We start from the raw sequence: 16,027 nt of genomic DNA on the forward strand, positions 1-16,027 counted from the left end.
CAGGAGGGATGAGCATTTGGTCCACGCAAAGGTGGGATCCAGTCACCCACCGTGCAATTTCATCAGAAGAAAGGATGGCATCCAACAGTTCTCTCTAAAGCAGACCAGCTGATTTTATGTGATTAATACCACGTACTCCGTAATTTATAACAAAAATTGGTTTATTCTGCTCTTTCACTAGTACCTTGGGAGTTGAAGATCGAAGGGTGTTTGTAAAATCCTCTTCCTATGATGGTTAGAGAAGCAGGGAGAAGGGAGAGAGACCGAGGCAGAGAGACAGACAGAGACACAGAGAGATAGAAACAGAGAGAGACACACACAGAGAGAGGCAGAGAGAGGCAAAGAGAGACAGACAGAGATACAAAGAGACAGAGAGAGGGACAGACATAGACAGAGACAGACAAACAGAAACAGAAAGGCAGAGGAGGAAGACAGAAGGGGAGGGGAAGGATAGAGGAAGAGAACTTCTGGTCTTCAGCCTTTAAAGAATTGCATTACACTCGCGCACACCCACACACGCATGCACAAATGTGTGTGTGCGTGTGTAAGTGTCACAGCACTTCTGTTGATGTCAGAGGACAACATGCTGAATTTTGTCCTCTTCTATTAGGTGGGCTGTGGTTGCCTTGGCAGCCAAGTACCTTCCCCCACTGAGCTATCTCAGGTGGCTTTCCTCTATCCCTTTGCTGTTTTTTCTGTGTATGCCCCCAACTCCAGTGCTGGGGCCGATACCCACATTCTTGCACTTACAAGTGCTCTGTCGTGAAGCTAAATCCCCACCCTTCACTTGCCTTTCGTAACTGCCAATAGTCTACTCATGAGGATGGAGCCCCAGGATCTAACCACCTCCTATTAAGCCCCAACTCTCAACACTGTTGCACCAGACATTAAGTTTCTAGCACAGGTTTTTGGGGAAACACATTCAAACCTCAGCAGAACCCATCCATTCACAGATCCAAGCTCTGGTAGAAGTCCCCTTAGCTCTGTAGCAATGAGGTATATGAAAGACCACATGTTTCTTTGTCCTTTCTCCCCCTAAATCAGGTCGAATGTGGCTCAGCCTTTAGCTGTCTTATCTTAGAATGATTGGCTTTGCCTTTTGATCCCAGAGAAGGAGCTTTGAATTCAAGACTGGGGCAACTCAAAAGATTTAGCTAGGGGAATTTAATGACAGAACTTACCCCAAAGTAAAAGGAAATACAGGAGGTAGTAGCAGAGGGCTGGAGGTAAAATAAACGAGCTGCTTTAGCCCCTGACAGGACATGGTCAAGTAGGGCAGAGAATGAAGAGAATGAAGAGAAGAGTGTGGAGAGTATCTGATGCAGAGACTTATGGATGTCCCAAGAGGGCCTCCAGGTTGGGCTCAACACTGAGTCTTCTGCACCCTGGTCTCGATGACCCATCTGCCTTGGGGATGAGCCAGCTGGTGTCCTGGGCAACTCTGCTGGCCCGACCACGTGGGCACTGGAAGGCACTGCTTTCTGACTTGTTTTGGGGACAATAGTGGTCTCCCCTTTCTCCTCTCTAAGAGATCACTGAGGGAGGGCTTGGTCTGCAGTGGGGATCTAGAACAGTAACAAACTCTTTCTGGAGCCCTTTCTGGGGCTGGGCCCTCGTGGTTTGTACCAGGGTCAGCAGAGCAGGCAATGTTGGACATTGGCGCTTCAGGGCCAGAGGAGCCAAAGTTGGTGCTCAGCAGGGGGTAGATACCTAGAGAGAGGCGAGCGCCTGGAGAGAGGGTGTCTAAGGAAACCAAGTTAGAGCGAAGGACACTTAAGATGTCCTTCAAGGCGGGGCTGGAAGCTAGAGGGGGTGAAGGAATTACTTTCGCTTATTCATGACTCTCTATCAATAACTGAGTGGGATCACATGAGAATTATGTAAGTCCATTCTGAGTGGAACATCTGCTGCTTCAAAGACCTCTTCTTAGGCCCTGCTTCTTAAAGCTTCAGTTTAAGTTGTCAGACAGGGATCAGGTTTCCAGCATAGGTGCGATCGGTCCCTTTAGGGACCAAGCCCAGCATCACTTTGTGAAGAGTATCCTTACATGACTAACTAGTGAGGAGGGAATCATGGGGGACCGTCAGAAGGGACAGTCGAATAAACTGGATACTCACAATAATATCCATATAGTGCTCTTTACATATTAGGTGTTCTGGAACTGTTTACCAGGCCATTTGCTATTAGCTTATTTATAATGGTAGCTTTATTATCATTATTTTTCAGAACCTTGGACCTTACACCTGGTAGGCAGGCACTCTACCACTGAGGCTGAGTGCCCAACCAATCCTGGCAGCCATTTTTACCTCTATAAATGAAGAAACGGAGGCACAGTTGGGTAACTTGCCCAGAATCAGTCACACAACTAGACCTGGGGGAACCTGGATTCACACTCAGGGAATCCATTCAGAGTTCATATTCATTAATCAGTGAATTAATATTGATTATTAATCAATGAATCAATTCAATTAATATTCTATGCCATTCGCATTTGAGAGCTTCACAAAGATGTATCAAATGTCTGCTATGTGCGTTGAAGCCACTTGGGAAACCAAACCTTCTCACGAAACTCCAACAGGCAAGCCCCCAAGGATCACCCCACACCTGCTGAAAGTCGCACCATGGTACCTCAGGAGTCAAGTCAGGTTCCCTCCCAAGACAGAGGAAGCAGTAGTGTGGTCAGAGCACAGCAGACAGATTGTCCTGCACACTGTTGTCTCTTGCCACATCCTGCCTCCTGCTTCCTGGGGCAGCTGGAGAACCATAAGGCAAATCTCATGTATTCAGATGTAAGTGTGCTTAATTTATGGACCATCTGTTGAAAGGAAGAGGGAGGGCTAGCTTTCTTGAAGGGTGCCTTCAGAGGATACTAAGGTATCCGAATGGGCAGAAAACTAACTTCCTTCCTCCCTCCCTCCCTCCCTCCCTCCCTCCCTCCCTCCCTCCCTCCCTTCCTTCCTTCCCTCCCTGTCTTCCTTTTTTCCTTTCCTCCCTTTCTTCTTCCTTTCCTTGCTTTCTTTCTCTTTTTCTTTCCTAAGGCAGGATTTCTCTGTGTATCCCTGACTGTCCTGGAACCCACTCAGTAGACCAGACTGGCCTCAAACTAAGAGATCTGCCTGCCTTTGCCTCCTGAGTGTTGGTATTAAAAGTGTGCACTTTGCCCACAAATAATTCTTAATAGAATTCAGCCCAGCCTGTGTCTGACTCCTTAAGAGGATCAGTTCCATGTTTGGGGGAATAGAGGGTGGGAAGTCAGGACAGGAGGGGAGGGGTCTACCTCAGGATGGTAGGAGACAGGCTTATCTGGCATCTCATAGTTGAGTGTTCACTAGAGTTTCACTAGCACCTGTAATCATCTTTAACACCCCTAAAGAGGAGGAGGCCATCATTACTCCAGTGAGGGCCATACACCTAGTTTGTGTCAGGACCTTATAGCACTGGGGGTTGGGGGGGGTAGGAGGGTTATGCCTAAATAAAAGCTTGGCCAAGATTTATCTGTGAGGAATAACCCATATACTTTTTGAAAGGTGTCCAGAAGCCAGGAAGTCTCATTCCCCCATGGCTTTAAAAGGAGATTATAAAAGCCCTTCTAACTTCAGTATGTTTCCTTTTGCTACAAATGTACATGTTTGACTTTGTATCTTTGTTTAAAGTGAAATGTGCCCTTTAAAGAAAATACTCAGTTACTGTCACACTGTTAATTGGGTTTTTCTCCCCCCCATTTAGACATTCACTTTCTCACACTGTGTCCTAAGTTTACCTTAGAAACTGGGCCATGTTTATGGTTTTGCCTCTTATTTCTGACCACACGTTTTAACTCATTGTGGTTTTAAAAGACATTCAGCTATCTGGGAATGCACCCCTCCAAAGTTAAGGGTTTTTTTTTTTCAGGATCTTTCTTCTCTTTTCAGAAGAACTTTGAGGTAACTTCTTCAAGTTTTCAAAGTATCGTATATAGTCCTATCAGAATCCTATGAGAATGTGATATCCTATCAATATTGAAGTTTCCGTTTTAAGAAACAAAGCAGTTCTGAGATTTCATGGTATATATTCTCTACAACCTAATGACACTTAAAAAAAAACCCAACTGATCCTCAATTCTTTTGGAAGTTAGAAATACATACATGCAGATAGCCAATTTTTTAAAAAAGTTAAGCTATAGTTGTCCTTGGAGATACAAAAAGTGTACTATCAAACTGACTTACGATGTTTATGGATAAAGAAATAGATCAGAAAGAGGGCAGGAGGTAGAGAGATGAACCAGGTTTGCAGAGTCAGGCCTCTGGGATCTGGATCATCTGGATTGGAGGACAGACCTAAAATAATAATAGCACATTGTCTAAGTCAAGAGCAAACACACACACATTGAGAAGGTGTTCTTTGTGCAGTGAAGCCAGGCTGCCCGCCCCAGCTATACCTGGCCCTCCCTGCCCACTGGCCTCTGTCACCTGTCACAGCACCTGGTGGTGAAGGTGTGGGAGATTCCTCTGTAAGATTCCCACAGCTGGTTCGGTGGAGCCCCTGGAGCTGCTTTGGGGATGTCTTGGGTACTCAGACCCGTGTGCTTTGCAGTTAGGCTCCTAGAGTTCTTAATGGGGTTGCTTCTGGAGATCTGGCTAGTCCAGTTTGCTTGACTTGTCCGAGCCCATCCTGTCTCCAGTGCCAGGATCGAAGTGAAGTGGTCCCTCTATTCAAGGCTTCCTGAATGCCAAGATTTGATCATGGGAGGAGCTGGTTAGCAGTCAGCCTCCTCTGGAAGCTGACAGTTTGGGGACGGTACTGACCCTTTCTTATCTAGGGAGCTTCCCGGTATCAGGAGGAACCAAAGACAGGAATGCCGGAGGCTCCCCTCTGTCTGCTGCTCACTCGAATGTATTTGGCCTTGGCCACCTCGTAAAACTCACCGAGCCCTCAGAAGGTACCCCCTTAACCGGGTAACCAAGGAGAATATTTTGTTAGGAAAATTATGTGGGCTTGGATAGAGGTATTCAAGACAAAAAGTTTTCTCTTTTGTGCAGACAGGAGTGTGGCTGGTGGGGAAGACATCACTCAGTATTGTCTTTTGAGTAATTTGCTGTCTGACAACGATGACCTCACTGAATGAGGTGTGTGGCTTGACTGTCTTCACTGATTTTCCATGGTGGAAGTCTTGTTACCTACAATGCTGAGGTGGGATGTCTACGTTTTGACATGGCTACAATTTTACTGCTTCTGACCAGATGACTCTGGGGAATGTGAGATTTGAGTATTTTTGGTTGCAAATTCTCTGCCAAGTTAAACAATAGAAAGCACCAGGCTTCCACCTTAGGGCGACATGAAGGGTTGGTTTTACTATGGATGGGTTTCCTTGCAGTAGGAGATGATGACATGGGACATTCTAGAATTTAGGACAATAGGGAAAAAAAACTTTATCCAAAGCTGAAATGTGCAAAAAGGACCAAGATGCAGGTTCTGGAGAGACATGTGACAGATCTTGGGGACAGGCCTCACTGGACTGGTTTACCATGGCACCGTTACTCCATGTAACTCCATGGTACTCCAGTGTACTCCAGTATCAGCTGATGACCTTGTGTACATCCTCCCAGTCATTCCTAAGTCAACTGTCACTATTCTTGTTTTACAGATAAGGCACCTAGGTTTGACTCGGGGCATGGTGGTCAGGGAGTCAAGATGGGATTGGACCCGTTCTGAGCCACTGTACATTGGAGCCGCAGTGAGTGAACACCACAAGAGTGTTGGTTGGAGGGACGGAGGAGGATGATATGGAGGTACCAATGCGGGCACAGATTGTTGTTGGGCAGGAAAAGGAGGGAGGCCTGCTCACTGGAGATTCCTTGGTAATTTGGGAATCTTGCACCCAATGAGTATTACTTTCCAAATGAAATATGTAAAATAACAAAGAAGACAAGATTCCTCAGAGCTGAATATAAAAAGGTCACTTCAAACAAACAACAAACACTCCCATGGGTATCCCTGACTGGCCTAAAATTTCTGGTCCTCCTGGCTGTACCTTCTGAGGGCTGAAGTCGCAGGTGTAAGCTACCACACCTGCTTTAATATGGTGCCGAGGATTGACCCAGAAGCTGTTTGCAAGCACCCTGCCAGCTGAGCTGCACCTTCAGAACCCCTCCCCCTTCTTACGTTTTAAAATACTTTATGGTTCTTTGAGAATGTTGGGCACTGTGTTTTGATTGCCTTCACCCTCCTCCTCACTTTTCTTTTTTTAATGATTCTGGAGATCTAACCTAGGGCCTCACCTAGGGTCTCATGCATGGGAGAACAAGTGTTCAAACGCTGATCTACAGTCCTGGATCTTCCTCCTTCCTTCCTATCTCCTCTGCGTCGTCATCATAGTCCTCCTCTTCCTCTTCCTCCTCTTCTTCCTCCTCTTCCTCCTTTATGATGGTTTTTTTTGGTTTTATTTATTTATTTTATGTGTGCAAGTACACTGTCATTGTCTTCAGACACCCCAGAAGAGAGCATTGGATCCCGTTATAGATGGTTATGAGACACCATGTGGTTGCTGGGATTTGAACTCAGGACCTCTGGACTCTCTGGCTACTGCTCTCTTAACCGATGAGCCCTATCTCTCCACCCATGATAGGGTTTTACTATGCAGTCTAACCTTGAATCAAAAATCCTCCTGTCTCTACCTTCTGAGTGCTGGGTTTGCAGTTGTGTACCTTGTGAACCTCACACACAGCCAAAGGCCACTTTTGGGTGGTGTGTGTGTGTGTGTGTGTGTGTGTGTGTGTGTGTGTGTGTGTGTAGAGGTCACAGGTCAACCTTGGGTGTCCTCCCTTGGGAGCTGTCCTCCTTGTCTTTTTGGAGAAATAGTCTAACTGAGACCTAGTGCTCACCAAGGGTGACTGGCCAGCAAGCTTCAGAAAGCCTTTCGTCTCTGTTTCCCCAGAGCTGGGATTACTAGTATGTGAAACCACATCTTACTTTCCACCCCCAGGGGTTCTGAGGAGCAAACTTATCTACTCATGTGTGTGCTAAGCCCTTTACTGACTGAGCTATGTATGTTCCAGTCCACAAGCTACTTTTGAAAGACCTCAAACCAGCTTGGTTTTAGTTTTCATTCTTCAAAAGCAGCGCTCACAAGCAGCCTGATTCTCTGGCTGCCCTTCCCTTTCTATGGATTAAGATAAAAATTAGCACAAAACAAGCGGGAAATTACTTACAGCAAGGGTGATAAGAAATCGCCAATGTGGTATTTTATTTCAGTTAAAATTTTAATTTTGAGTTATAAAAATCATAATGTATGGTATGAATGATATTTTGACCGGTGTACACATTGTAGAAAGGCTGAATCAAACCAATGAATATATTTATTGCCTTAAGTACTTAGTTAATGGTGAGATTTGAAGTGTATTCTCCTAGCCACTCTTTATTGTATAATCTGTTGTTATTCACTGCAGTTATTGTGGTGTCCAACAGGTCTCTGAAACTTAGTCGGTGTCTGTCTGTCTGTCTGTCTGTCGGTCGGTCGGTCTGTCTATCAACCTTCTGAGGCAGGGTCTCATTGTTGCCCAGACTGACCTGTAACTCATTATGTAGTTAAGGCTGCCCTTGAACCCTGAGTTCCCTGCTTTAGCCACCCCAGTGATGGCTCTACATCCTGCAGGTCTATTGAAATGTTGTATCCCTTGTGGGGAAAAAGAAAACATCTTTTCCATTCACCCACGTCTCAACCCCACGTTGCCACCACAGCTTTCTATTTCTGCTTTCTCAGATCTGGGTGTAAGTGAGCTCAGGGCTGTTTGTCTTTCCTTGTCTCTTTTTTCTTACTTGGCACAAAGTCCTTTCAGTGAATGCATGTTGCTACAAGTAACAGGATTCCCTTCTGATGAAAAGGTCTGCATAGCACCCATCACATCTGTATGGTTTGGATGTGAAATCGCCCTTCTCCGCAAGAGACTCCTGAGATGGAGGCTCTGTCCCTGACTCAGGGAGTGTTCAGAGCTGGGCCTTTCAGGAAGGGGCTTCGACAATAGATTAATCTCTTGATGGAGTCTTAATTCAGTGGAATTATTGGAAGGCAGCGAGAGGTGGGTGTAGAAACGCAGACAGTGGGTCACTGGGTGTGTCTAGAAAGGTAAACTTTGTCTTTGGCCCCTTCTAAGTCCATTCTCTCTCTCTCTCTCTCTCTCTCTCTCTCTCTCTCTCTCTCTCTCTCTCTCACACACACACACACACACACACACACACACACGCGCGCGCGCACCTGCACACACACGGAGTTTCTTTTATGCACTTTCCAAGGATAGACACTTGTATTGGCTCCCTGTTTTGGCTGTTGTAAACAGCACTGCAGTAAACATGGGATAGCAGATGTCTCTGACACACTGACTTCATTTCCTTTGGATAGATATGCAGAAGTGGAATTGCCGGATCATAATGTAGATGAGTGTATAATTTTTTGAGAAAATTCCAGGTTTTCCACAATGGCTGAATTGATTTAGGCTCCCACACCAGTGTTTGAGGGCTCTCTTTTCTCCACATGCTGGCCAAGCCTTTGCTCTTGCCTTTGTGTTTATCGGCATTGTAACAGCTATGAGGTAATCTTACTGTGGTTTTAATTTGCAACTTGACACTTTTTTCTGAGGGAAGTTCTCATGGATCCCAGGCTGGCCTTGAACTCATCATGAGCTCCTGAATCTCCTGCCTCCGCTTCCCAAGTGCTGAAGTTACAAGTATGTGTCACCAAGTCTGGCTTTACTGTGACATTCTGTTAAGAGACTTCAGGAATGAATAGGATTGAAGACCTTAGTAGATGACTACATATTCACAATGGAAAGAACAGATATACTCAGGAGAAAAGATACTTCTAGTATCCAGATGTTAAAATATAAGTAGTAATCATACAAATATAATTTAAAGAGGCTGGATAGATGGTTCAGTGCCTAAGAATACTCGCTGCTCTTGCAGAGGACCTGTGTTGTGTTCCCAGCACCCACCTGGCAGTTTACAATTGTAATTTCAATTCCAGGGCGTCTGACACCGTCTGGTCTCTGCAGGCACCAGGTACAAATGCGGTGCACAGACGTACATGCAGGCAAGAAATGCATGCATATATGATAAAAATATGGTGTTTTTTTTTTTAGCAGCATTCAATGGATGCGATGCACATTTGATATGGTCAATTGCCAAGCAAATATTTATTTTTGTGACTAATAAATTTGTTTGTCTATGCAAATGGTCCAAACGAAGTTGAGCAAAATATACAGATATAATTACCTCATTCCTCATAGTGTTAAGACTAAATGTAGCTACTATATACAAATTTATTTAACTGCTGTACAATTTTTTATAAAATGATTATTTCTAAAGTAAAAATGTGATGCATCTGAAAGATTGTTATATGTATGTTCTTAAGTATTGTTTATGATAGCAAATATGTAGACTAACCTATATGTCTAATAGCATAAAATAATTTCTCTTAAACAAGTAATAAAAAATAAATATGACACTGGAAAATCAATGATGTATAATGTTGTTGTATAACATTTTCCCCTGAGATTAAGACACTCTATCTCCAATGGAATATTATTCAACTATTAAAAACAAGGACTTCATGAAATTCATAGGCAAATGGATGGAATTAGAAAATATCATCCTGAGTGAGGTAACCCAACCACAAAAAAAATATGGTATGCACTCACTGATAAGTGGATATTAGCCCAAAAGCTCAGATTACCAAACATACAATCTACAGACCACATGAAGCTCAAGAAGAAGGATGACCAAAGTGCGGATGCTTCAGCCCTTCTTAGAAGAAGGAACAAAAATATTCATAGAAGGAAATACAGAGACAAAGTTTGGAGCAGAGACTGAAGGAATGGTCATTCAGAGACTGCCCCACCTGGGGATCCAGCCCATATACATACAGCCACCAAACCCAGACACTATTGCTGATGCCAAGAAGTGCATGTTGACAGGCGCCTGAGCTCCTGAGAGGCTCTGCCAGAGCATGACAAATACAGAGGTGAATGCTCACAGCCAACCATTGAACTTAGAACAGGGTCCCCATTGGAGGAGTTAGAAAAAGGATTGAAGGAGCTGAAGGGGTTTGCAACCCCATAAGAACAACAATACAAACCAACCAGAGCTCCCAGGGACTAAACCATTGTCCAAAGAGTACACATGACTCCAGTTGCATATGTAGCAGAGGATGGCTTTGTTGTATACCAATGGGAGGAGAAGCCCTTGGTTCTGCCAAGGCTGAACCCCCCCACCCCCAGTGTAGGGGAATGTCAGGGAGGTAAGGTAGGAAGGGTGGGGAAACACCCTCATAGAAGAAGGAGGGGAGTGATGGGATAAGGGTTTTATGGACAGGAAACTGGGAATGAAGATAACATTTGAAATGTAAATAAAAAATCTAATAATAAAAAAGACATTCCATTAGCAAGGGAGCCCCTATAGCAGGAAAGTAAACAACTCAAGAGAGCTTCAGGAAGTCCTTGAAACTCAACAGATTCACTAGACTCCTCCCTACCAGAGCAAGCAATAAAAGATGAGAGTCCTTCTCAGATGAAGTAAAGCTGAGCAGCAAAGAAGGTTTTAGATTAGAGCAGCTATGTGGAAGAAACAGAAAGCAGCTGAGCAGCCAGGAAGGGGTTTAGACCACAGTTACTTGGAACAGTTCAACCTGTTGAGCTGCCTGCAGGTTGTGCACTGCTCCAGGTTCCCAGTTTTGTGAGCTGTCACCCATGCTGGAGTGGGTTTTGGTGATGCAGCCATCTGCTCCTGTAAGTAACCTCAATAAAACTCATTGATGGTGTCTGTATGTTGGTCCATCTGGGATGAGTAGGCATGTATGTTGTATCTTCCCAGGAAAAGTTTTATCACATGATGTATGTACATGTTTTAAGTTGATGCTATGGAAATTTACTGTGGATGGTATACATGCAAATGTGTCAAAAATTTAAAGTTAGAGATTATTTTTTTTTTTAAATGTTTATTTATTTTACGTATATGAGTACACTGTAGCTGTCTTCAGATACACCAGAAGAGGGCATCAGATCTTACTATAGATGGTTGTGAACCACCATGTGGTTGCTGGGGATTGAACTCAGGACCTCTGGAAGAACTGTCAGTGCTCTTAACCCCTGAGCCATCTCTCCAGTCCTAGAGATTATTTTTAAGGTCTTAAAATATATTCCATTGGGGACACACTTCTCCACTTACACACTTACTGTAAGACCCGTCACCATGGCAGTGTGGTACTGGCTTACAGTGGACAGACAGAGGGACAGAAAGGAGAGACAGAAGAAACATATAACTCCATGGCCAAGTGATATCAACAAGTGTACCAATATCATAGGAAAAGAAACATCTTTTCACAGCACATAACAGGAAAGAAAGAAGGAAGTTTACCCAACTCTAAATCAAGAACCAAAATTGTGACATGAAACTCTTAAAAGGAGTGAATTGCTATTGATGTGAATTGCTGTGATTTCAGATTAGACAGTATGATATTGAAACACAAATGACCCAAGAAAACAGATGATTTAGATGTCATCAGAATAAAAAAAAAGGCACCAAAGGAGACTCTTGGGATAGTGAAAAACCTATTCAGAGATTGGGATCAAATATTTGAAAGTGCCTAGTACCTAGGATATAGAACTCTTTCAATACAATACAAGCAGTACTAGATAATGAACAAATGTCTTGAAGAAAATGTCTCCAAAGACAAATGGTTGGCGAATGAGCTCACAAAGAGAGGGAAGGCAGAGACAACACTGTGCTAGATGATGCTCCGTTCATCAGGATTGCTGAGAGAAAAAGGGGGGGGGGCAGTGAGATGATGACTCAGCAGCTAAGTTCGCGTTTGCAGTTGAACTTGATGACCCGTGTCCAAGGTCCCTGGTGGTGGAAGTGGACAACTGGTTTCAAGTTGTCCTCCGGCTTCTGTGGGTAAAGACACTTGCAATGTTCGCCTGGTGACGTGAGTTCAAGTCTGGGATCGCTGTAAAGGGACCCGGAGCTGGCGGGAACTGAGTCTGCAAAGCTGTTCTCTGCGCGTGCGCCCACAGGCACACAGAATGCGCTCTTACACGGTGATAATGAATAAGTACCAGCTACAAAAGGTAGAAATATTGTCATACGTAAAGAAACCACGGTGTTCATACACAGGAACACATAGCAGCACACTTACTATTTAATCAACTCACGCAACGCAGGAATCCCGCTACTCAGGGTGCACCCAAAAGGATCGAAAACTCTTTCTACGCAAAAATGTGTATGTCAGTGTTCACAGTACTTTGGCTGTAATTACCAAAAGGTGATTAATAGAAAAACAAAATGCGGGTGTCCACACAATTCAGCCATAAAAATAAGTAAAGTAGATACAAGCTGTGGTAGGAACAAACATTGAAAATATTAATTATGCTAAGCGGAAAACGTCAGCCAAGGGACCACACAACAGGTGATTCTATTTGTAGTAAAGTTCAAGATAGAAAATTCTAGAGAGGGAGACTAGATTGGCAGTTGCTTTGAGTTTCAAGGAAGGGCGGATAATGGGGAGTGACTGCCACTGGGTACAGTGTCTCTTTTTGGTGCGATGGAGAACGTTGTCCTGTTTGGCTATTTTCCTTCATCGTGTCTACTCTGACCGTGGTGGTTATTATGCACTAGGACGGCACTAATCAGCCCTGGGCCGCACACTTTAAAATGACGAATTTATGTTACATAAATTGTATATCAACCAAAAATTTCAGAAAACAATATTCCGAATGTACACGTCTGTATATCAGCTAATTTTCCCTTTGCAGAGCTAAAATCAGGTTAGGGACAGAAGGGTTTATTTTGGCTTGTGGTTATAGGACATCCGTGGTGGGGAAGGTATGGTAGCAGGAACTCGACTCTGTCCCTTCCCCACCCCTGATTTTATTCAGAGATCTCTTTCTTTTCCTCTTCCCCTTTCTGTCCTATTTAACATTAGGGAGTTGAAAGGGAGGAAGAAAAGAGATGAAGGGGGAGGAAGAAAGAAGAAGAAAGAAGCCAAAGTCCAGTTACAGTCACGTCTGTCTGTAAGGAAATGCCATGCCATTGGAGTTAGGCAGACATGTAGGTTAGCCACATGAGAGATCAACAGCCACATGGTGGGGAGGGGAACTTCAGAGAGAGGGGAAGCACAAAGTACCAGGAAAAGCAAACTTGGGCTTTGGTCAGCATATGAAAGACACAGGGAAAAAAAGGAAAAGTTGAGGACTGACCACTGGCGTCAACTCACAGGGACTACTAGCCAGAAGGAACTCTCTCTAATGAAGTGTGTGTGTGTGTGTGTGTGTGTGTGTGTGTGTGTGTGTTAGACAAGGTCTTACTATGTAGCCCTGGCTGTCCTGTAGACCAGGCTGGCCTCAAACTCACAAATCACCTGCCTCTGTTTCCCGGGTCCTGGAATTAAAGGTATGTGCCACTCCACTCCCTGTAATGAAGTTTTAAAATCTTATTTTGCATGTTAAATATCCCTTTTCCCTAATCTGTTTGATTTTCTATTTATTACTCTTCCTTTAAACTTGCATCTTTTAGAAAAGCTTAGACGTAGGTCCCTTTGTTTCGTTCTTTCTTGTTACTATAGTAGTTAAAGCTGTAAACATTTCTCGAACACAACTTTTTTTTTTTTTTTGGTTCTTTTTTTTTTTTTTTTTCGGAGCTGGGGACCGAACCCAGGGCCTTGCGCTTCCTAGGCAAGCGCTCTACCACTGAGCTAAATCCCCAACCCCTCGAACACAACTTTTAACTGTGTACCTGGTATGATTTTTGTTTTTCAAATATGGAGGCCTGCATTGCAGCCTTGCAACTGGGACGCTCCCTTCCAGAATGCTGCTTCTACTCACATCTTGCCACGTGTGAGCACGTGGTATCCTGGTATTCACTAACTCTTGTATTGCAGTCTAATAGAGGGGGAACGTTTCTGAGTCTTGATACCATCTACCAAGAATATCTTTGTTTTCAAAACTGTAATTAATTTCTTTTGTAATGCCATAATTGTTACTAAAATAATGATGGTCATTTTGGGGGAAAGCTCTCATTTCTGAGGGTGTTCTCCTTTGGAGAAATCCCTCCCAATAGCTCTCTGCAGTAGAGGAAGTTAGACAAGGTGCTGAGGTGTGGGGACTTGCTAGTGATTCCTCACTGGGGCTGGGTCAAAGCCTGTGTTTGAGGCTCATGAATGAAGTATTGTGGGGGAACCGATGCCAACATGCTCCAACAGCACCCTTCCCTTGTTGGTGCTGCTTCTGTTGAAACCCTGCAGGGCAGGGCTGCCCTTGGCCAAAAGGCATGCCCTTGCCTTCCAGTTTCCCTGCTCCACAGAGCACTAGGTGACCTCTTGTCCTTGGTCCTCTTTCTGGCTTTGGCTGAAGAAGAAATTCTCCGTTGGGGTGAGGGTAGCTTCTCATGCACACTGACCTCTAAAGGGTCTCCCTCTGGTGTTCCGGGCATGCCAAGGTGTGCTGGAATCCTGGGATGAAAATAGCTTCGACAGTCAAGCCAGCACACGCGTGCTTGCTATTGTATAAGTGTGGTTTATCTGAGCCAACTTCTCATCCCCTTTCTCCTTTTTTTTTTTTTGGAAATACATATTTTACAAGATGCATAGATGTGAATTTTGTTTTTAAATCCAACCTGTGATTCTGCTTTTTTTCTAAGTAGGAGAATTTAGTCCATTTACATGTAATCTTAAAATTGTTGTAATTGTGTTATCTGATATTCTCTCAGTTCATAAAATTCTTGGCTTTCTTCTAAACTTAATGCAGGGTTTCTAATAGATGCTGTTTTTGAGATTCATTTAGAGATCAGATGTAATGTTTCTGAACCTAACTTCCTGGAGCTTTTCTCAGTGTCTTCAATTATCTGAACTGAAACATCCTGTGTTCATTTTTCATACATAGTTTAGCTCAAGAGCATCTTCTTTCTTATACATAGATTTAAATTTTTGAAGACTTACTTCTACAAATCCTCCCTAGTCAGACAATCTTGGTGTGTGTGTGTGTGTGTGTGTGTGTGTGTGTGTGTGTTGCACATACATATGTGTCACAGGATAACTTGTAGTAAGTGGTTCTCTTCACCATGTGGATCCTGATAATCAAACTCAGGTTGTTAGACTTGGTGGAAAACACTTTAACCCATCGAGCTGCCTCGTGGCCCTCCCAGCAAGACATTTTAAGATTTGGTCATTCCGTTTTTATCATCCCTGCTCATCACATTCCTCCTCTTCACACTAAGTTGTGTATCTGTGGAGAGGTCAGGCTACTCTGGACGAAGTTATCATTTTTCCCTTACCCTGCTCATTCCTTATCCCTCTCCCCTAAGAAGACACATACACACCCTCGTCCTTAAGCCACTATAGTCCTGAGTTGTGATAACGCTAATGGGTGAGTCTGGTTTCCCGACTCAGCTGACTGGGCCCCTAACCCAATTCAAAGGCTGACTTCAGTCAATCGGGTGTTTCTGTGTAGAATTCTAGAGTGAACAGGCAGTATTGTTGAATGGAAAGGGAAACCAATTCTTCATTTATATTTTCTCTTTTTTGCCGCCCCAGCATATATGCCTGCTGGTGCACATGTACCCACTGCCCTGCAAAGCTTCCTCTGTGATCATAAAGCAGTTGGTGCTCCATTTGTTAGAAATGCCAAAAAAAAAGGGTTGGCAGGCTATGTGGCCTGCTACGGAAATATAAATGCTACCCTGTTGTTGGGACCACCATCCACCAGACACAGCCATTTTACAGTCTTGAGAGTGGCTACCATTTAGAATAACTTTTTATTGAATGATAACAGTGTATTTACTATGCGTCAGGCACCATTATAAATGGTTTACACTTACAAGGCCATTTAAATGGTTCACAGTAACATCATAGTTGCTATGCATAGTACCATAATCATCCATAGCAGTGGCTCTCAACCTTCCCAATGCTGAGACCCTTTAAGACAGTTCCTCGTGTTGTGTTGATCCCAACCATAAACTTAGTTTTGTTGCTACTTCATAATTGTAATTTTGCTACTGTTATGAATTG

The sequence above is a fragment of the Rattus norvegicus genome, chromosome 9 (genome assembly GCF_021556685.1).
Source record: "Rattus norvegicus strain SHRSP/BbbUtx chromosome 9, alternate assembly SHRSP_T2T, whole genome shotgun sequence".
NCBI lineage: Eukaryota > Metazoa > Chordata > Mammalia > Rodentia > Muridae > Rattus > Rattus norvegicus.